This window comes from Phalacrocorax aristotelis, chromosome 4, assembly GCF_949628215.1.
Source record: "Phalacrocorax aristotelis chromosome 4, bGulAri2.1, whole genome shotgun sequence".
Taxonomy (NCBI): Eukaryota; Metazoa; Chordata; class Aves; order Suliformes; family Phalacrocoracidae; genus Phalacrocorax; species Phalacrocorax aristotelis.
This window is the reverse complement of record NC_134279.1, coordinates 26,692,074-26,715,500: the sequence shown is the minus strand read 5'-3', so window position 1 is coordinate 26,715,500 and position 23,427 is coordinate 26,692,074. Positions and strand designations below refer to the sequence as shown.

The following is a 23,427-nucleotide window of genomic DNA, read 5'->3' as shown; positions in this document are numbered from 1 at the left end:
CTCAACTTCAGAGACTTCACAGGCAGTATCTTCATAGTACATTAAATTATGGTTTACAGCAAATAAGGATGACTCACTGACCCTCTGGACTAATATAAGTAATCTGCTCTGTGATCATGCCAAGACAAATTTTGTCCTGTATAACTTGCATGGTACAGACCTCACAGGCTTGGATTGGATGTGGCTTCTTCCATATTGAGAGAGTAAGGTTATTCTCAGGCACATAACCATCAACCTAAATGACATCCTAAACAAGTCTCGATCACTGAAATCAAAAGTTTTCAAGGAAGCAGAAGAAAAATAAAAAACACAACCAGATAAAGTATCACAGTGGATAAGGACGTTTTATATCTCTGTGCTGATTTTGGCTGGGACAGAGTTAATTTTCTTCATAGTAGCTAGTATAGGGCATGGTTTGGATTTCTGCTGGAAACAGTGTTGATAACACAGGCACATTTTAGTTACTGCTGAGCCGGGCTTACACAGAGTCAAGGCCCTTTCTGCCCCTCACCCCAACCCACCCGCGAGCAGGCTGGGGGTGCACAAGGAGCTGGGAGGGGGCACAGCCGGGACAGCTGACCCCAGCTGACCAAAGGGACATCCCATACCATATGGCGTCATGCTCAGCATATAAACCTGGGGGAAAAAGGAGGAAGGAGAGAATGTTCCGAGTGATGGCATTTGTTTTCCCAAGTAACCATTACGTGCCATGGAGCCCTGCTTTCCTGGAAATGGCTGAACACCTGCCTGCCCATGGGAAGCAGTGAGTGTATTCCTTGTTTTGCTCCGCTTGCATGCACGGCTTTTGCTTTACTGCTATTAAGCTGTCTTTATCTCAACCCACGCGTTTTCTCACCTTTCCCCTTCTGATTCTCTGCCCCATCCCACTGCAGGGGAGTGAGCAAGTGGGTCTGGGGAGCTTAGTTGCCAGCTGGGGTTAAACCTTGACAATATCAATTTTATATTTAATAATCTAGTTGTCTTTGAGCTTGGTAACAACAACAAAGAAAAAAATGGAATATTCTAAACTTCATTAACAACAGGGAAGTCATCTACAAAAGGCCTAGCAGGGTTCTAAATGGTGAAATAAATATGGAAGGGGGGAGGGGAATGAAAGCTAACTAAGCTACAGTTGGAGGAAAAATAATTAATAACACCAATAGTCAACTGGAAGAATATATTGTCAAAGAGAGTTAATGTTATTCTGTATCTATATTGCAACAGTGCCTGGAAGACCTGCTGAGAATATGGCCCTGCTGTATTAGGAGTTGTGTAAAAACAAACAAACAAACAAAACAAACCAAAACAAAAAAAACCAAACAAACAGCTTAAGTCCAGTCCCCAAAGCCTCCTTTCTCTGACAGCAAACTGGGAAAGCATGGCTTAAAGTTACATGATGTCAGGACCAAAGAGGTGGTCCTCTGCTGTTAATTATGAAAAAAAATCACAGCTGTTAACAATGCGTGCTTATATTGTGCCCTCTACCGTTACACTACTAGAAAAATAAAATTCAATGGGAAAGAAATTCAAATATAAGAATTACAAAAAATTCGGGGCTAATTTATATTGAAAAATTCAGAGAGAGTGCTAAATATTAAAAGTAGGGTATGATTAAAAGGTCTTTTCAAACACTGACAGTGAAAATTTGTAAATTTGTACTGAAATAAATATCAGAAGTACTATTGAAAGGCAGAGAGAAAACAGTTACGTATTATTAACATGAACAGAATGTCACCCTCAAGGGCAAAACTCTACTGTATTAGCATATCACAAAGCAATTAGGTTGTTTTTTCCTTGCATAACAAGATAAACTACTTCATATCTAAGAGTAGGAAATTCTAACTGCTTTAGCAGATAGGTAGCATTTCCTTGTATGACTTCATCAACGGAACAACAACAACAAAAAAAACCAATCAAAACCCAAACCCAAACACCCCCCCAAAAATCATGAAAATTTTACAGAATCTGCCTCAGTCCTGCATGACATCAAGCAGAAATTAGGTTACGTTAATAGAAAATTGCATTTTTCTACCCATGCTATAGAACCCTTCCAGTATATTTGTGCATATTAAAGCAGACAGTGAGAAGCTTTGCTGTTAGTTGTCTATTATGCAAATGACATAGTATCGTTTAACACTTAAGTAGCTTTGATTCACTTTGTGAAGACGTATTTTGGGTTGGGAAGTTTGTTGATCATAGGTTTGGAAACTGGTTTGAAGAGAGATGTTTCTTTGGAGTTTTACTGGCGTGGTATTTTTCACCCCTTTTAAGCCAGGCCCTATATTTTCTGCCAAAATGCACAGCTATTTGATAACTAGCAGAATCTGACTTAAACTTGTATCCTCAGTACTGACTTCCCAAGTGGCTATCACAAATAGGCACTGGAGGGTAATTAAACCAACAAGACTGCAGCAAGGGGACACTTGCTTATCTTGTACTTGTCAGCATGCGTATAACACAGCTTCCCTCTCTGCCAGGAGCCCCTAAAGCTCTGCAAAATTGGAACCTCCTGCTTCAGCTGATTGTTTGGCAAATTGTTCTTGTGCTACAGCTGAGTGCAGTTTTTTTTGGCCACAGATTATTTTTCACAATATTTTTAAAACACAATCACTGACATTGAAATTTTTTTAAAACATTTTGGTGCACTGTTGGCTAGTTGAGTGTCTTTATGCAAAGTCCATTCCAACAAACAGAGCACTGTTTACTCCAACAGTTTGGATCTGGACTGCATGAAAAAATGTTAGGATTAGGCCAACAGATTAGAAAGCAAAGTATCTGGGATCTATTCTGACCTTGAGCTGTTTGCTATGCATCATCAGTAAATCACGTCTTTTCCTCCATTTCCCACTCATTCACTTATACTGAAGAATATTAAGTATACTGAAGAATACTAAGAACTGTTTACTACTCTTAAATATGTTTGTATGGCAGGGTTTTGCTCTGGTCATCCGCATTGTCTTGTTACAGAATGACACTGTTGAAGATCTCTCTGAATTTGCATAATGTTGTTTATGATTTGTCTCTGCTTAAACAAGAGCAAGCGTAGCCCCAGTAGCCCCATATTCCAATATGAGTCAGTGAAGACCACTGTGTAGGTTTGAAAACTGTCTGCATTTAGTTACGGTGAGTACAGGTTAATGTTTTTCATGAGATCATCTTAATAAATGCATATATTAGGAAGCAAGATTTACTGAAGTAAATACACCTGATACATGCAACAATATTCTAACAACAGTTTTAATCTAATAGTGTAATTTTACCTGCCATTGGCTTGTAATGGCCACCAGATACAATAACAAGATGGGAAATTAGGTGGGGAATATTTTCAGTAAGGAACTTAAAGTTTCTAAAAAGTAACAGCAGCATTGCTGACTATAGAGCCTAACAGCACTGCTAACTAAATTTATATTGACCCTGATAAACCAACAATGAACTATTCTAAGCAGAAAACCTGCAACATATTAAAAATTGAATTTTTGAAGATAGGCAAGATACCACTGAAATCTTGTTTTGACACCAATATCAGTTTCCCATCCCTCTTAAACCTTTCCAAGGCAACATTAGTAGTGCTTCAGGTGTATTAGGGAATTTCTTTTTTCTCTATACTGCCTAAGGCCCACGTCTGTTCCCCAAAACTGTCCCTAAGGAACTTCACCCCCTCTGAAGGCTGCAGTTCAAGATGGCAGAGGGAGCTGAGCCTGTGTCCCTTAGGCATACGCAGCCGCCTACATCAACACGACATCCACCAGCAGAACTGCACTGACCACACCAAAGCAGTAGCTCTGCTCCAAGTTCTTGTCAAAGAGACAGGAGCAATGCCAGCTGCAGATGTAGAAAGAAATGTGTGAAGTATCAACACACATAGTTTTGGGAGGGTTTGGGCATGGACACAGAGACGACCAGGGGCATAGTAGGGCCAAACCAAGCTCTAGAAAGCAAAATGTGTTGTAAATACTGTACTATTACATGGCTACTACATTAAAGCCACAATACTACTGTGGTACTGATACACTATTTATCACTAGTTCACATTTGATAATCCTGTGTATTTAATGAAATAGAGTCTAGAAGAGCTAAAATTTATCCACTGAGGAGGCAGGAACAGTATAGTAATTTATTCTCTGCATCAGCTTTGCCAGATGTGTATTTTAATTCAACCACATTAAGTGATGATTATTTGTATTGTAGCATTCACTAGCAGCTACAGGAAAGTGAGGTCACTCTTACACAGAAAACTCAGCATTTAAATAGAGAGGAAAAGATTCCTTCTAGACAGAGGATCAACAGACAGATAATGCAAGGCCAGGAACAATGAAAACAGCAGGAGATAGATGCCTAAGGCGGGGTGGATTCACCAACAAGGCAGAAGCAATAGCTGTGGTAGGACAGAGCAGCATGAGCTCTCCATCCTGTGGGACAGCTGCATCCCACTCAGCTAGGCACCTCTCAACATCAGGCCACAGTGCCTTGCTCCAGGTCACATGGGAAAGAGCCAGCAAAGCCAAATCCATTTCTTTCAAGATCCAGCCTAGCTCTTAATCATGAGAGCCCTTTTGGGGGTTGAATTCACTATGTTTAGAATAAGAACAGTGTATCCAGGACACTGAGACAAGAATGAAACAGGAGTACTAGGACATAGCTGTATATTTTTTTTCCCCTTGAACAACTGCAGTCAAACAGTTTGGGGCTCTTTTGTGTTGTGGCTTTTGTTTGGTTGGGGGAGGGGAGGTTGAAGGAATGGGTGGGAGCTGTTAATTTGTTTTTTAACTAATGCATCTGATCTGGAAAGTTTCAGGCATTAAAAGGTACAGCAAACCAGTTCCAGACTTTTGATTTCCTATGCCAGAAATAACAAATTATACTTGTTATCAAGGAGTAACCCACATTAAACAAATAAACCACTGTAGAAGGACCAGTTCTGGTAAATACACAAGGCATTCACAAACATTACACAGAAAAAACCCAAACCAGTCTGGCACTTGATGCAAACTGTTCACCAGGGTTTAATGTTAATCGTCCAACAAACGGGTTACTGATTTATCAATATACTTTGTGCCAGTTGCACAAAATCTCCTGTAACTATAGCTTGGACAATAACTTTATGAACTATATCCGACTTATTAAATTCTATCCTTTTATCCTTGTAATAATCCTCCATAACACTTGCAAAGTGAGAGGGTACTTGGTGCAACTGAGGATGACGGTGTCTTGCTGTTAGAAAAATAATCTTTCCATTGACTTGAAGGGGTTTGGGATTAATACGTTTCCTAGCAAAATGCAAAAGTAAATGGTTTGCTCCCTTTGTTCCTGAGACTCACTGTGGAACAAGTGAGAGACTTCGCCAGATGAGCTTAATAACTTCATTTGGAATTATTTAGCAGCACTAATCTAAAAAGCTTGTTGACATCAATGTGTACCTTACTGCTCAGGAAATTATTAATTTTTTCTCTTCCCCTTTGCCCGTAGCTTCCTTGCCTTTTAGCTACAGTGAGAAGTTTATCACCGTAACTTCTGCATTTAAATCCTCCTCCACTAGCAGCATGCTTTCAGTCTGTGTAATTTCCTCTCAGTAAAAACTGTTTGCAACAGCATTCCCAACCTGTTCTCATTCATTCCTTAGTTAATGCCATAATAACTGACACCTGAAGTGCTATATTGTCATCTTCATATGTAATATGAATTTAGTTTTGCCTTTCTTTGAAGATGCCAAATGCTGAACAGGTGGTTTCAATTCATTATACAATTTACACTGTGGCTCACTCACCCAAAATTCAAGCAGAAAGGTAACTGACACGGCATATCAGAATACTCAAAATAAGGAAGCAGCAGCTAAAGCAAGAGTGAAATTATTTTGCAAATTCTCTGAAAGTTTCTCTATTTTAAGATGATCTCAAGTTTGACTCTGGCCCTTTTTAAAATTTTTTAAGGCCCAAGCTCAGTAAATATTTTGGCATAAGCCTAACTGGTTACCTGCCACAGAGCAAAGCTTAGGCCCTACTTGACTATGTTTAGTCAAACAGCGCAGTACAGAATCAGGTTGTTAGAGAAAATAGATTAATCACCAGATATACACTAAGATAGAGGAAGGGATGAGATCCTACCAGGACTTCATGCTTCTACAACATACTTGTCTGAAAAATGAACAAGTAGGTTTACCATTTCTAGCAAGGTTTCAATCTTTTCTGGAAAAACGGTAGAAATATGGAATCTTACATTCCCATTCCTGAAGAGATAATGTTTCTAGTTCACTCATTCCCCTTTAGAGGTTGGAATCTGGATAAAATGAGTGCTGTAAAGAGAGGAAATTCTCTGACATTAAGTCTGGCACTCAACTCAGCCCTCAGTCTCAGAATTCCCAATCTCTGCACTGTGATGCAAGTCTATGCTTTTCATAACAAAACCAGAGGATTTTGAAAAAGTACATACAACTGTATGTAGCACTACTGCAATAAGCGTTACATCTGATTAATAGACATTTTTACTATGTTCTTACCCCATGACTGAAGTGTTACTCAGCCATGCTGCTCCTGTTTCAAGAGAAGCCATCTTAATCAAAATTCAGTCTTCTGTTCTCCAGCTGAAAGAGAATTATACTCACCATGATCAAAATAGAATAAGGGAATCAAACAGCATTACTGCTGCTCAACATTGTTGTTTGCCTAAAAGGTGAGGCAATTGGTGGGAGGTGCTTTTTTAAGGCAAACACAGCATGTCTGGAAGTTAAGAAAATTAATGGCTGGGGAGCTAGAGCTAGAGGGAATACTTACAAAACTGTGTCAAAGAGACAAAAGGCAGACGAACAACACCTGAAAAAGGTCAAGCCCTACAATGAAGAGTTTTATAACTATTTTAAGGTATCGAAGCTCTGCTTTTACAGTTTCCAATGTATCCAGATGCATTATTCTTCCATTACTGGTCAATCTTAGTCAAAGTAGTCAAAGTTGTTTGATTTCCTTTGGAACTTATCAATTAACCTATGTCAATATGCATATGATATGAGGCATTTATTGAACCACAGACTGTTACAGAATAATTATTTTTTATAGTTTATTATACTATATAATCCTCATTACAAGCAACAAGAATGGACAATGTTTACAACACAGGACAAATTTCATTATTCTGAAGCCAATTTTCTCCTTTTGAATTTAAGAGATTATAAAGTTTTTACTCTGAGTCCAGCTCGTTTAGTACCTAACAAAGAACAACAAGTATTACATTTTCATTACTGATTTTAAGAAAAAAAAAAGTGCCTCTGAGTCTTTGAAATAAATATTGTTGAAATGAGTCAGATAAATTCACATTAAAACCAAAATTAATACTGTTCATGGTATTTTCTTAATTGTTTTTCTATGTGAATACTTTCCGGGTTCCACCCAACATCAGGATCTGGCGAAGATACTGAAATAAAGCCAGGAAGGACACTTTCATGCTCTTTCCAGCTCCCATCAAGCTTCTGGCATGCAATTTGTTCAGCCGTCTGTGGGATGAGAAGAAGAAAGTGGCAGTGAAAAGAGCATATGCATGACAGCAGTTAGTCAAAGTCAGCCCAACGAGGAGACCAATTATGACACTCAAAGCAACAGAAATAAGTGGAAAAGAAAAACACATCCTAACCCAGCACAGTTATCCTAGTATGTGATCTTTCTGAATTTTCCTATTGTTCTATAACATGAACTGGGACAAGACCTAAGCCTTTGGCTGTTTTGTGCAACAAATGTGTCCTTAATCGACATTTTGAAGACACATTAGCAAAGGTCCATCTTGGATATCTTCATAAAGCTGATTCTGCATGATGTTGAGTGCTTCAGCCACCCTTGATTTCGTCAGAAATCACAAATACCCAGTGCTGCTTTGGATCAGATGTTCTTAAAAAATGCAACAAGAGCCAAGAATTCAGTTGAAGGCAGGTAGTAGTCCAACACAACTGCCATGACACAGCTCATCAGTGGTTTCTGAGTGCTCCAAGGAAAGCTGGTAGATATTTATTTGGAATGGACACATCTTGAACAACAGAATCATAAAAAAGGTCAAGAGAAAAATTAAATAATAAAACCTGTGCATTCAGTTGTTCATCACAGTTGGGCTCTGGTACAAAATACACTTGATGTTCCCTTTCCTGTAAAAACAAGAATATAGGTGAAAGGAGTTACTTGTGTTCTCTCCCTTCCTGAGTTCAATAAGCTTATAGTGGAAAACAAGTAGCAAAATATTCATTCATTTTTTGACTTACAGGTGTAGAAACTCAGCTGTCCAACAACCAAAGAAAATCTCCTCAAATTCAGGCTCCTTCTTCTGCCCACAAATCAAGATGGTAGTCTGATGTCCATTTGCCCTCTTCGAGGGAACTGTACAGTGTCCTCCTGTAAGCCTTTCTTTACAGAAAGAGCTCATACCAAGAGAAACTGGATTTATGCCTCAACCCTCTGTGACAGACAAGATTTATTTATTTTTTTTTTTTTAACATTTCATTGCTCTTCTAAGAAATTAGGTGGACATCTTGGAGATGACTGTAAACAACCATGCTTGGCAAGACTGATGGAAGAAGGCCAGAGGGATTACAAGATGTCAGCAGGCCAAAGAGCTGGAGCAGGAGGCTTCATATAGGGGACACTGATAAGGATTACCCTGCAAAAACAAAGTAGAGAGGAGAATCAGGGGAGAGTGGGAGCAGGGGCAATCTTTAAATCTGTCATGCCTCTCCCTATCAATCACTTTAATTTACGTTACTCAAAAAGTTAATTACGCTTTTTTGTTGTAGTAAAACCTAGCCTTCATCTTAAAAGCATTTGAGTACATTTTATGGAAATCAGAGGAGGTTGAAGGCATGCTACTACTGAGCAATCTTTGGCCTCAAAGCTTTTTCCTACAGTTTGCAAGGATAACTTTATTCCTTAAAGTCCGAGAAAGACTACAGTGAGAAAACAATTGAGAAGACAGTGTTTTTCTTAGTTTTTCCTGAAGTTTACCTTTTCTTTTCTCTTTTTCCCCTTTTATGCCACCTGAAGATATAGATTAATGGAGAGATGCTAAATCCCATGGAACAGATGTTCGTCTAAAACTGAGGAAGCTGATACAGTGCAAAGATAATAATTTTATTGTCTTATAAGATGGGTGGAAAAATATCATCCATCTAGCTTTGATAGAACAAACAAATGCAAGTGTTTTTATTCCAAACCATGTCCCTTAAGGTGTCCAGATTTTCTTCCATGGGTCTGTTTTAGCATCACAACAAGCAGTTTTCATCAGAGCAATAAGATTTCTCCCCTCCAAATAAAACCTTTTCTTCCCTTTTCTCCCCCAGGGTTCACAGAATAATTTAGGTTAGAAGGGACCTCTGGAGTTCATCTGATTCAACCCCCTGTTCAAAGCAGGTTAGTCAGGACCTTGTCCAGTTGAGTTTTGAATATCCCAAGGACAGAGATTTCACCTCCTCTCTGGGTAACTTTTTCTAATTTTTGACTACCCTTGCTGTGAATTTTCCTAAAAACTAATGATTTAATTTGTTGCCACTTGTGTCTGTTGCCTCTTATTTTTTGCAATGCACCTCCAAGAAGTGTCTGTCTTCATCTTCTCTAAATCCACCCACTGGATAGCTGTAGACAGACACAAGCACAAGGTCTCCCTTTAGCCTTCTCAAAGGCTGAATGAAGTCAGCTCTCTCACCCTCCTCTTGTGATTCACGTGCTCCATTCCTCCGACTACCCTGGTGGCCCTCCCCTGCACTTGCTCCAGTATGTCAATGCACAGCCACACTTGTCTCATGTCCTCTTTGTCTCCTAGGAATCCCAGGTCCTTTTAGGCATAGTTGTCAATTAACCCTAAAGAAAAAAAAAAATAGTTAATAATTTTAAGTAGACATTCTTGTGAAAGATCCTAGCGTTTTACTTCACCAGGGTCTTAGAACTCTATGGGTTCTTTTCCTGAAGAGCTTGGATTTGGTCTTAAATTATGAAAAGATGATTGAGTAAAGATTCAGAGTGTAATACAAATGCCCTTAGAATATAAAAACTACAATTATAGCACTCTTCCTTGTGTTAATGGGGCTATTCTACCACAACCTTGCATGATGAATAACAAATCAGGTATCTTTACTTCTCAGTCCAATGTCAAATCTTAATAACCCAATTTTTATGGAAAAATTAATTGACTCAATGTGAGTAATAAATAAAAGCAATAATTTCATTTGCTTCATTTACAAATAACTTTGGGCTGAAACCAAATTATTTAAACTGTTGTTTAAAAAGATCAGCTAACCAATATTTATTATATCCAAGGGACTCTTAGCTTACATAATAACAAGACACAGGAGGAATTTATAAAGAAACTCTTTTGAAAGAAAGGCCTTCTGGGGAAAGGATTATGCAGTCCTCGTCATACAAAAAAAAAAGAAAAAAAGAAAAAAAAGAGAGACAGTGCCTACTATTCATTAAAAGATTTAAGTAGCCTTTACAATGTATTTTTTAAACATTTTAATTGTATGAAATTCCTGTATGAGAAAAGACTACATATTTTGTTTGCTTATTTAATTTTCCGTGTCATAAATTTCTCCCAGAGTTAATTAACAAAACTATGCTATTTGTAGCAAAACTAGTGGATCCAGGTGGTGTTTGTGTAAATCTCTGTCCTCCTCGTGCAACTGCATCTAGCATTACTTGGCAAGATTAATCAGACCACCTCCTCAGACCTTGTTCTTGGGGTAAACAACAGTACAGTTTTCTTTCAAGCATGGAAAGAGAATAGAGGAATTCAAACAGTTTATAAATTTGAAGACAGGATGCAAAATGTTCTCAGCATTTGTTTTTTACCACAGGATGTCTTATTACCATTCTATTTTCTTATCATGCAATGGCTTTTCCTTCTATGATACCGAAAGGGTGTAAGGTCTTTAGCAGACTGCTTCCCAGCTAACTCAAATACACAGCATTCGTTTCAGCAGGCACATGCAATGCACGCCAGCAGGAGAACAGCCATTGAGATCTCCAGAATTCTTATCACCCTCAACAATTTGACGTAGTTAGAGCACACTTTGTACCACAAGATCTTAAAATGTTATCTTCAGGTGTCAATCTAAAAGCATGAATAATATCGCACACACTTTGAATGGACTTTCCGGTATATTGAATACAGAGAAGAAGGGTATTAAGTTAATTTACTTCAAAACCATACAACAGTTTATCAGTATTTTTATAGAGATTTTTAGAGAGATTTTATATTTTTTGATGTAGAGATTTTTAGATGTATCCTAATACTCTACATTTCTAAGATGGCATAGAATATTCTGTGGCAAAATAAATCTGTTTTTCAGAATTAACAGCACATTTAAACAACTACAGTATTCTATACAGGACAGTTGATACCAACTTGTGTGCAAGATGACTGTATCATAGGCAATTGTGTGATACATACATCCATCGGATATGAATATTTATGTGTTTTTATACATATTTTCATTTTTAGTCAGCTAATGATCCACCCTTCAAATGGCAACCCTGTGATTATGAGTGTGTATGTCTGTATTCCTGAATACAAATGTGTACAAAAGCCTTGAAATATCTGAAAAATGGCCATCTTCAAACCTGGGTGTGTTTGGAGTGTACTCCCCCCTGCCTTTCTCCTTTGGGCCTACCATTACTATCACTAATGGCATCCAAATCCACGCTTCAAAACTCTCAGGATGTTGACAAAGGGCTGTAACTAAGGATTTCTTCAAAGTACAGCGTTAGGTCAGCAATTGAAATACTTCAGTTCCTTGTAAACAGTGCTTGCAGTGCAAGAAGAGTTTTTGCTTTGATCAAACAGGAAAGGTATTCTGACCACGGCAGTGACAGGAATTATTTTATTCCCCATCTCTGTCTACTTGCGCCTCCTTTATACGGTTAGAATTCTCTGTGTAACAGACAATAACATTACACTGGCATAACAGAGTACAGAAGGCCCAGTATTCTTTTATAAAAGTTGTTTACTTTCTACACATTTTCCTACCACCAGATAACAAAGTTTCCTTGGTAGGGGCTGGAGTGTGTGGTTACGGCAAGCCTACTACTGCAAAAGAACCACAGAAGTGCACACTTAACTTGGATTACTCTTTTTGAAAGAGAAGTAGCTTACCATGAGGCAGTAGAAGTAAGAACTTGCACACACAAGCAATTTCCAGGGGGCAGCTTGCTCTCTCTGCATAAACATCACTGTTTCCACCAACAGTTTGTGAGTTTGCACCATTGACCTCTGTGAGTGAATCAGCACTTTCCCCTTGAATACACTTTGTATACTACAAGTTGTCATGCAGCAGTTCCACTTAAAAACATTAGTAAGAAGAATATGTTAAGGGGGAGAGTCACACTACTTGATATAAAACACTCAATGATTTTTTTTTTCAACAACAATGAAGAATAATTTGCAGTATATGAGCAAGAATTTTCCAAAAATTAAGAGTTCCAACCCTCTCCTAGCAACAAAACACACAGCAATCAGGGCTGGCAGCTGGCATGCTAAATTTCAGCTGGATAAAATTAGAAATGCCTCATATGTGGAAGCTTTGGAGTTGAATTTGCCTAGCAAAAATGCAACAATTCTGTGTACAAACACTTCTGTTCTAAGAGGTTTTGAGGTCCCTTACTACCATAGATGTTTGTTTGCGCCTTTATAAACTACAATGAACTATTTTTTGTTCAAGTCTTGTATTAATATCTTGTTACAAGAAAGACTAATTGTCCTAAAGTAATTTATTTTTCCTTTACAATTACATCTTCTATTAGGATTAGGTAAACATCTAAGCTAAAAGTACCTTCCATCTTCGCACATTTCTTGCTGAAATCAAGGTATGCCTCTCCTAGGTACTCTTGTTCATCTGACATTCACAGCAAATGGTTGCTAGCACAAGTCACTGGAAATCAGCAAAAAACGCAGGTGATCAGCTTTCAGACACAAAGCCAGAGGGGTGTATCAGAACCATCCATACATGTGCATTTCACGCTTGCCAAACAGAAATGCATAATGGATAATACTGGTTAATAATATAGATATGTTCAAACTTTTAATAAGCCATTACCAACAATGGCAGGTAAACAAAAATTTAAACTTAACAAGAGTGAGAAGCATTGTCTTTTGAAAGAAGTTAAAAGAGCTGAAACACAGTTTAGCAGTTTTAATTGTGAAACAAGTTCTCACTAGAATTGCCTGCCTGCTGTTTATGATTTCCGTATTCCAAAAGCTTTTCTGTAATGAAGCCACAAAACCACTAGGCACTTACCCCTATTGGCTTTTCTGGAGTTCTCCGATCCACCAAGGAGCATAATCAGGAAATACGTTGTTCCTCTTTTGACATCATTACCCTGCTTATGTTCTCGTCAACCTTATAAGGAAGAAGAATTTGGTCACAGCTGAATGCTTCTGCAAGTCACATTCCTTTGTCACTACCAGTCAGGGTGACATATACAATCTGGGAATTTATAATTCAGGACAAATTATAGTACAGATTAATATATTCTGTTGAGGGACCTTCCTCTAGATCAGCTGTATACCTGTAAGGTTTCTCCTCTTACCTACAGTATTTCACCTGAATAGGTGAAATTTTAATGTAAATTTTAAAAACATTGATGTAGGAGTATCCCTCCTACATCATGCCCAGTTTGGTGTACAACACCTTTCAAAGGCATGAGGGCTTTTTATGAAACAAAAGGAAGAGAAACCATCACATCTCTAGGTAATTTGTTCCAACTGGTAATCATGCTTACTACAAATACAAAATACATCCTTATTTCTCATTTGAATTTCTTCGACCAGTTTTGAGACACTATTGCTGTGTCTCTCTCTAGATGAAGGATCTCTGTTCCTCCCCAACTTTAACCTAACTTGGGCACTTCTCAGTTTCTTTTTGAATGAACTGAATGAATTATGGAGCATTTCAAATGTGTCTCTGTAAAATGTTTTCCAGTTCTAAATTTATTTTGCTCTTATTCTGATGTTTTGGTATTATTCTGTCCTGTGCTAACCTAAGACAGAATCTGATGCCAATCTTCCCAGTTCTGTAGAACAACAGAATCCCACACGCCTTCCTACTTCTGCTCCTGTTCCCCGTTTGTAAAAATTAAGAACTGCAGTAGCCATTATAGTCCCACTGCAAACAAAGTTTCAACACTTCTCTCACTACAGTACCATGAACACTTTTAGTGTTCGTACCCTATAGAATTTGCATGTTATATTGCTCTTCCCACTATTTGAACCACAGCCCTTATGAGACAGAAATGATGAATTTTCTGGCTCACATGAAAAAAAAAAAAAAAAAAAAAAAGAAAAGAAAAAAAAAAACCACCAATCCAAACTCCCAACAAAAACCCATAAGATGAGCCTCAGTGAAGATCTGAAGAAAGTTCACTGCTCATCCACTGAGCTTGGTAACTATCAATCATTAAACACTTAGGGCTATTAAAGAGTCATTTTCTGAAACATAAGAAGCCTGCATTTCGTCATTGCTCTGTGTAAAAGGAAGGTCAGTTTGTTTTTCAGAAGGTAAAAATCTAAACCAGGGCTATGAAATACATTACTAGAGCTCATAGTTTTGTATTACAGTAAGACCACCTTCCAAGGCTCACCTTGTAAGTTATATTTCATTTATTCCGAGAGACAAAAATCACATTACCTCTTCTAAAGCTCTCTATGAAGCTACAAATATCTCGATACTATAATTAACTAGAAGACAAACTACAGCAATGGTGTTTAAAAAAGAAACCCAAAACACCACACTGTCTCCAAGTCCCTTTCCTAAAATTTTTAGCAATAGGAGTAGAATTAATATCTTCTAATGAACTCCGTATTCTGTTGCCTTGAGCAGTACAGGTGCCCAAAATGCAGATGAAACTTAGAGTTCATACATGCTTTCAGAGGTCATGTGTTTTGGGGTTAGTTTTTTTCTTCTTTCTAGTAATCTACAAGACTCCTGGCTATAAATTGTTCCTTCTAGCAACCACATGCCATGATTTTGCTGGCTATTTTTATTCATTAATACCAGCTGCTTCACAGTGCCTGGAGGTAACAGGAAAAATATGTATACGTGTTTTAACCATATGGTAAAAACTGATGAAGGCCTTTTATGTAGCATAATCCATGTACCCAGGGTAAAATCCACTCTTATCCAAAGACCAGGCTGAAAGGCCTATTCTCCACTTGAACCTTCAAGGACCCACATCACTTCACAGATTCTGACCAAATCCAAATGTGTACATTTGCATTGCGCCCATGAAGTCAGCAAAGCAACACCCATTTCCATCAGTGTGCATTTTCTGATCAAGTGGTAAGCAAGCTTTCTGTACAGGGACAAATTTTACCGGGGTGCTTAAAGCTCAGAAAGCATAGGGTCCCTTCTAACAACCATTAATCATGCAATACTTTGTTTCCAAAACTGTTCTGTTGCCATCACTGCTAAATAAATAAGGTTTTCTCTGAGATTATTAAGTTCCAAAGTTTAACATATAGACAAAAATTAAAATGGGGTGAGATAGCTGCAAAATATCTATTCAAATGATGTGTTCTAATCATCTAAAGTATTAAAGTAAATCAGGGACATTAAGCGCTAGCACATAATCAAGTGCAAAAGGCTTTACTTTGGCAAATACTAAGTCTATGCACATTAACAAGTTTCATCCTTCTTAACCAAAATAGCCCCGAACACAGAATCATAGGATACATCAGAACAAAATGCAACAAGATCAAAATAGAGAGGGAAATGCAGTTGACAGAACAGTAACAACAAAGGAAGGAGGAAAAGAGTCATGGATGGATTTATCCAGGAAACTAGTAGGAGCCCAAGCAAAACTAATTCCAGAAAACTATCCTGATTTCTTTTTCCAGAGGTTACAGACTATTCTACATGACCCTTTTCTTTCCAGGATAATCAACCAATTCAGTTAATGGATTAGTTTTAATTCATGACATCTAGGACCCGAGGGAATGGCAGGAAGATGTGCCAGGGGAGGTTTAGGTTGGGTATTAGGAAAAGGTTCTTCACCCAGAGGAACAGGGCCCCCAGGGAGGCATTCACGGCGCCAAGCCTGATGATATTCCAGAAGCATTTGGACAACGCCCTCAGTGATGTGGTGTGAATTTGGGGTTGCCTTGTGCAGGGACAGGAGTTGGAATTGATGATCCTTGTGGGTCCCTTCCAGCTCAGGACATTCTGTGATTCTATGATTTCTGTTACATAGCAATAGGTCATGCTTTGTTTTATATGCACAAATATATACATCTGTGAATCTTCTTTCATACCAGTCTCCCATTTTCTCCTTTACTACTACTTTCAGGTATGAAACATCTTCTTGATAACATAGCCAGCATATTCTCTGGCGTAAGAGAAAAGTATAATCAAGTAATATGAAATCTTGGGCATTCATTTGTGGTGCAACTTAATTAGAAAACTAGACATGGAGGAAAACACCCTTGTATCAACAGGGATGTAAGGTCTTCAAGATTTGCCATTGGCTTAAATAGAAAAAAAAATCCTAAGCATGGGACAAAGTTATACCTACCAAGAAAGTTAATTCTCACAGAAGTCCTCAGGGTTATAAAGTATAATTCATCTCTTAAAATGACACCAAACTGAATTTTGCCAAGTGATTAAATGAAAGGTAACAGTGGACTTTTTCCTTACTATACTCTCCATGAATACCAAACTAATTTAGACCATGATTTTTCTATTCTAAGTATTACAAGAGAAAAAAAATTTAAGAGCTTTGCTTGAATCTGAAATGGCCTTTATGAAATCCTGAACAGTAATAAAACCTAATAGCAGTGAAAGTCTTTTTACCTTTGGCTTAGGAAATTTTTTCTCAGTGATATTAACTATTCTTTCTTTGCCATTGTACATGCAACATTAAGTTAAAACAAAGTATTACGAAACCATACTGACTGTGCTTCTCTAAGTAGGGAGGACACCATCTTGAATTCTAAAAAGCTTCCTTTATGTGTCATACGTTGACTTTGTTCTCCGATTACAATATTAAGGCACCTATCAGGTTTGCCTAGGTAACAATGACTACTGAAGTGAGTAACCTGGAAGTGCTTAAAATAATATTCTGTACACTCCCTTAATCTCCAGGAAACATTCCTACACTGAAAAAAAATACTGTTTGCTTTTCCTCACTGATTTTCATACTACTGACTTTGAATACACAAAGCTTGCTTATTTAGCGTATATCTTTTTCCCAGCTGCCAGCAGAGAAAGAATAACAGGATCTGAAAAATCAGGTGGTATTATTTCTGCCAGAGGCTATACATCTGTTCTCTGCACAAAATAACCAGACTAACTAACCACCTGGCTGATTAAGCAATACGGCATCCAGCTCATTCTTCAATATCTGTATTAGCCTGTAATCCCAACACCGATAATCATGTGGCTTTTTCACTGAAGAAAACAGATGAAACTCAACAGAAACATATATTGTGGTTAAGAGACTTTCTCTCTTTTCACATCTCTTTCTATGTATACAAACACAAATACCTTAGTATCTCTTGAATGTGAACAATATTGAAGAAAAAAAATATGCCTCCCAATTGTCACTTCATTATGAAAAAAATCTTTATATTACAGGCAAAGTTCTTTTAAAAAAAGCTGTCTTCTATTTCTCATTTTGTGATTCCCCCTAAATAACACTTTAGCACAAGAACTGTACAGAACTAATTCTGCAAGCCAGAAAACATCAGTAACAAACTCACCTCTTGGTCATAAGTTAGAATAAAACTCATCTAGTAACACAGTTTCACCATAGTGAGTACACCTTGGTCAGGCATCAGGCAACTTGTCCTGTGGAAACAGGCTAGCAATTTCAGTGCACATTCCCAGTAAAGACAAAATCATCTCAACTTGAAAAATGAATGCAAATTTAGTTTGAATAACAATTTTGCTTCTGAAGATGGCTGAAGATTTAGGTCTGTTTTTAATGTTAATTGAACTGGTTAAGCCACAAGTAAACCAGTTTGGTTTATGGTAAGTATCATCTAGTATAAATCCAGAGAAACCAAAAACTGAAAGTGTTAGAAGTTAGATTTGGCAAGTTCTTCTGAGAAGCAATGAAAAACCCTATCAAACGGCAGAAAGATGAATCTAGTCTAATTTTATTCCCCTCACACTCTGATGAATAAGAATTCCTTAAGACAAAACAGAAGCCTATAAAACTACATATCCCTGAAACAATAATGCAAATATTTTTGCTTAGGACTTACAGTGAGAGAAAAATTAATAATTTAATTAATTTTTTTAATGGCAGAAGTAGCCTGATGTCATTATACTAGATGTAGGCTTCCATCAGAAGGAAATTAAACAAAAACCAACAAACTAAACTTCAGTGGCTAGATAATGCTTGCTTGAAAAGAGAAAATGGAGAGCAGAAAGGACCATGTTTCAAAAGTTCTACTCAGATAAATACACACTCCACAACTGTCTGCATAAAAGAAAGCTTAAATAAGCCCATAATTAAATCCTATTCAGTTCCTGCTTTTTTATTTGGGCAAAAGATGAAAGCAAATGCAAATAAGTGTGTCACATCTGAACAGCAGGTCTGGCTGGTATTTAATTCTGAGAAAGACGAATACAGTCCTGCTTGTTCAGCAGAACTGTGCAAAGGGAAGACTTTTATACTTCTACACAGATTTACAGAGAATGTTCAATTTTACCAAATAGGGCAGGAGGGGAAAAAGAAATCCCTCAGCAAACGCTGAAGTTTTCGCAATATTCCAATCCTCCAGTTAAGTCATTCTGATATACAAGACAGCAAGGCCTGTTCAGCAGCGTCAGGAAAAGATCAAGTACGGACTCCTGCAGTGAAACAGCAATGCCTCCTTTTTTCACTTACAAAATTACTTTTCCAGGGGCAAGATTCACCTCTGAACATAAGAGGGCATCTGCCAGCACTGGCTGCTGCGGAAAGAAGGTCCAAGTGGCTTGAAAGTCTACCGAGGCAAGAACATGCTACGCCACATGTTCCCCTAGCAGCCCGCTTTCACAGAAGTCTACGCAGCATTTTGCACTCCACCCGTTAAATTAATCCCAGAGCATGAGCAGTAAGGGCAGATCTGCTGTTATCCCACTGAGAATGACATCTTCTAATTAGTGCAACGTCAACAGGCCCACAGAGAGGCTGTGACAGAGCTCAAAGATATGCTCATGTGTAATAGCCATCGATCTGCAGATTCAACTTTATATTTTCAGGCTGGGTTGAAAACAGTCATGGTACCAGAGACAAGGGAAAAATCTAAAACGTCAGGAAACTTACTGCTTTCCAAGTGCACTTTTCTGTCCTGCAATTTAAAAGTGCTATTGATTTAAACAAATTTAGCAGCTCTTGGATAATTGAAAATCAGTTTAAAAACAAGAAATGGTGATACTCAGTTCTTTGAACAAGCTTAATCTTGCAGCTTTTGTGGAATCAGCTCTTTAGTAAAGAACCCTGCTTAAGACCAATATTAGTGAAAACACAGAAATCCTTTAGTATTTTGTCTGTGCTGATTTGAAGTTTTTATGGTCCCCTATCTCCCCCACTCATTGCAGGATTAGTATGTTTCTACCTGGAGAACAGTGGGCTTCTCTTTTGCTCTTTGTTTCCAAAGCAGCCTGTAACAAATAGCCTTTCTGATTATTTCCCAGTTTGTGCATCTGTACCACGGATGGTGTTAGAACAGTTCTGGTTTTGCAGATGAAGAGCTTAATTTTGTCATACTGCAAACAAGGAGACTTTCCTTGCTACCATGATTATTTATCATTTAACTCAAAATACTGAAGAATCATGGCCTTTATGTCAGATTAGTAGCAAACAAGTTTAATCTCTTTGATTTATATTATTCATCAAGGAAGCATTAGAGAAAACAAAATATGAACAATGGAGAGATGAGGTCAAAAGGTGAAGTATGTATTATTAAGAGACATTAAGAGAAAAAGGTAATTCAGAGTTCCTCACTTTCTTAATTTCAGTTCAGAATTTCAGCTGCTTCCATGTCACTTAAGTTCATACTGTATTTTCCACATTTTTGAGGAGAAACTATTCTGATTGTTGTACTAACAAAGTGTTATAATATGGAAAGAATTAAAAAAAACTTCCTACAAATAACTGCAGTGCTCTACTTCCAGATCTGGCACAAATTCTTTCAGCAGGCTTCACATTTACATTGCCATTTGGTGTTCCATAGATAGAAGCATATAGAAGTAGAGATAAAAGCATATGGAAGTAGAGTTTGACAGTGCTTTCTCTGTAGGCTGTTGACTGGAAGCTGCAACATAAAAAGCAGCAGCAGAAACACAGAGAGATGGTGAACTAGGACACTTTGGTTCATACTACAGTAACTGGTGCTTTCAGCTCCACAAATATGTAGGGGGAGAAAAAAACAACCCACACCCCCAAAACCACAGACCATGAAAACATGCTCCAGAGATAGTAAAAATAGCAAAGCTCACTGAAAAGCATGCTCAGGAAACCCAAAAATTCTGGCTGTGAAATCTGGCTGAGAGTCCATAGAGGACCAATTCCTAGAGCCCCACAAAGACAGCTGAAGTCCAGGTAAACCCTAAGTATGAAAGGTCAAAGCCATCAGGCCCAAGACAAACAATCTAAAGCAGCCAAGGTTAAGGCAGCAACCACACAGCAGACAAGTGGAAGAACCATTAGTACTCTACATGACTACTTCTTACACCAACAAGGTTTGACATTTTTTGTACAGAAGACTATCCTAGACGAACATTTCACCAGATAAAGTAGTGTCATTTGCCTTGGCTCTGACTCCATATTTTATGTACAAGAGATCTAGTCCCAAAGTTCGGGGTCTCAGTTCCTCTTTTGCTTCACTTCTTTAACTTTAGGGCAGGAGTCATCTTTCCTTCAGATTCTTGCCTTCTAAGCCTTGGTTGGTTTGGAGCTGTTACCTTAGCTTTCACTGGATTCTTGCCTGCATTTGTGGTAATGTACAAACCCAGAGAGCCAATATATACCAGCAACTTTTTCGTATGTGGTGGATGTAAAATGGGAGTGTGGCCTAAATGGGAACATGCTAACCCCTCAAATACTGCCTACTCCATTTATAATCTTTTATTCTTTCCTTTTATTTTTATTCTTGTTTCTTTGAATGCTTCTGTAGTTCGTAATTTTATATAGACAAAATTTATGAAAACTTATTAACTGTTATTCTAGAGCAATCTTTTTAAACTTGTAAGCTGCACTTCCCAGAAAGGCTCACAAACTACCACTAAACGAACCTCAGCAGATAACTAAACAATAACAAGATTACAGGCTGACTATTGCTTACTAAAACAAAAAAAAAAAACAAACAAACAAAAAACCCTACATGCCTGTAGTAGTCTGCCAACCAAAAAAAGATTGTAGGCCCCTGCTATACTGGCCCTGACCAAAATCAGAAACTCCATTGTCACAGAACACTCCTTCATAGCCACATAGTCACATAGTCACAGCCCCTTCCCTCATAGTTTTCATGGCTGACTGATGAAACTGTAAACTGCATGAGCTCCCTTGTAAACTGTGATGCTTCCTTCAGCACATACAAGTTGAGAAAATCTTCAGCCTGAAACGATAACAGAGCATTTTATGAGAAAATTAAGAAAAAGATACAAGAGCGTAATGTACTATGAGTACATAATTTATTAAAATTGCACGTGGAGATTGAGCAGACATTGAAAATTCCATAGGAACCATGAAATGCATAATAAATTCATACTGCATAAAATCCTCTTTGATGCTAGAATTCTTCACGTTAGTAGTAGTCTCCCCGGGGATACACACAGGCCCATATCTCTGTGTTTTAGTGGGCAGGCCTTCTTTCATTTGTACTGATCATCTTGTAAGCCACTGGCTAAAAAGCAACTCATTTACATTGTCGTCCATTTGGCTAGTTAAGATAAGTCCATTTCTATGGAAACCCCCATTGTGCCACGCTTAAGAAAACAGTGACTTACCCCTTTTCTGTCAAAATAAAACGCTCTGTGTATTCCAACATTCAGTCAGACTTAAACAGTGGAGAGATAGCACACACTCTGCAGCCCCTCAACACAATCAGATTCATTTCTCCACAAGCAGCCAGATCCTTCTTCAAGTTCACATTGATGAACATCAGTGTTTGTCCAGAGTTAACATCACAAAATCGATGTGGAAAGGCATCTACTTCCTAGCATTAGTTTCAACATCTACAGACACATGAAGGATAATAATCAAACCAAGAATGGGCAAAGAGGCTGAATTTTCTTTCATTAGTTATGTGGTTATGTAGAAAACTCTGAAATTAGGAGTTCTTGCAAGGTGAAAAAAGTCAGTTAAGTATGGCTAAATGAAAACACGAGTTTACTTGTTTAAAACTGTCTAGTGCAGGATTGGTCTAGATAGACCACAATTTTCAATTAATTGCCAATATTCAGCAAATCCTCAAACTGAAGACAATGCAACTGTTTGAATAAGAGAGAAAACACGTCGGTCCCTGATCAAGACACATCTTTAAGGATGGAAATGGAAAGATCAGGACATTTGTGTTTGATTTTTCAAGTACATTAAAAATATGAAAAGGAAGCACTTTTTTTCCCCAGTGACTAAAGAACGTCCGTTTGTTTTTCTGTGCATCTCTTAGACAGAACACACTGCTTTGAATTTGCATTTATATCCCAGCTATGACTACAAAAAAGGCACAATATTCTTCTGAAAGAATTACACATTACAAGATGTTGTCTTTTATTGTTAGCGCTTGAATGACGCTATCCTGGAATTCTCCACTACCAACTCACCATCTTCCTGAACCAAATCACCCTGAACCAAAAGCGTATATGACAAGGAAACCAGCTCTAGTTGTTTTCATAGCTGATGAAAATTCAGTACTCAATCGCTACATAACATTGACCTTTATGAGACCTTTTTTCTTTTGTGCAAAGGGAAAAATGACGAAACTGCTATAAGTAAAATAGCCAAGAAAGCTCACAAAGAAAAACTTTAAAACGTTAATGTTCTTTGCAAAGCCATTTCATTGTGAAGCTCAGATTTGCACATGTATTTAAAAATACAGCAAAACAGTAAAAACTATGAAGAATCACTGCCATTCTTTCCCTAACTACCAAGTAAGGCAAACAGATCTCAGTTTTCAGAAAGAAGCAATATTTTTCCTTGAAGAATTAATGAACAAAGGAGTTATAAATAACTGTCTGTAATGAAGAAGTGTCAATAATACTTAGCATGTTGCACTGTACTTCTGATGTTGACTCTGATGGCATGTTTATTGCTCCGCTGTCACATAGCATGATAGGAAATTTTTGCTCATATAATTATAACACTGGATCTTTCAGACTGTATCCTAGTTTAAATATAAACTATAATAGTGCTAAACTTTTTTCCTTGTGGAAAGTTATGCTTAAGCATGATCTTGTCTCATGATTGTCTTCATTGTCTGGAAACA

The 23,427-nt window shown here is 37.8% G+C and overlaps 1 long non-coding RNA gene across 1 annotated transcript in view; it reads right to left on the bottom strand.

Annotated features, from left to right (window-relative positions):
- LOC142056231 (uncharacterized) overlaps positions 1-13,340 on the bottom strand; it is a 32,036-nt gene extending 18,696 nt beyond the window's left edge. The window contains exons 1-7 of the long non-coding RNA XR_012660262.1: positions 13,253-13,340; positions 12,788-12,886; positions 12,112-12,297; positions 9,667-9,821; positions 8,234-8,628; positions 8,057-8,119; positions 6,494-7,480 (exon numbers count right to left, since the gene is read on the bottom strand). This is a non-coding gene — a long non-coding RNA (uncharacterized LOC142056231). The remainder of the gene's footprint in view (positions 1-6,493; positions 7,481-8,056; positions 8,120-8,233; positions 8,629-9,666; positions 9,822-12,111; positions 12,298-12,787; positions 12,887-13,252) is intronic.
- Positions 13,341-23,427: the final 10,087 nt, after the last annotated feature.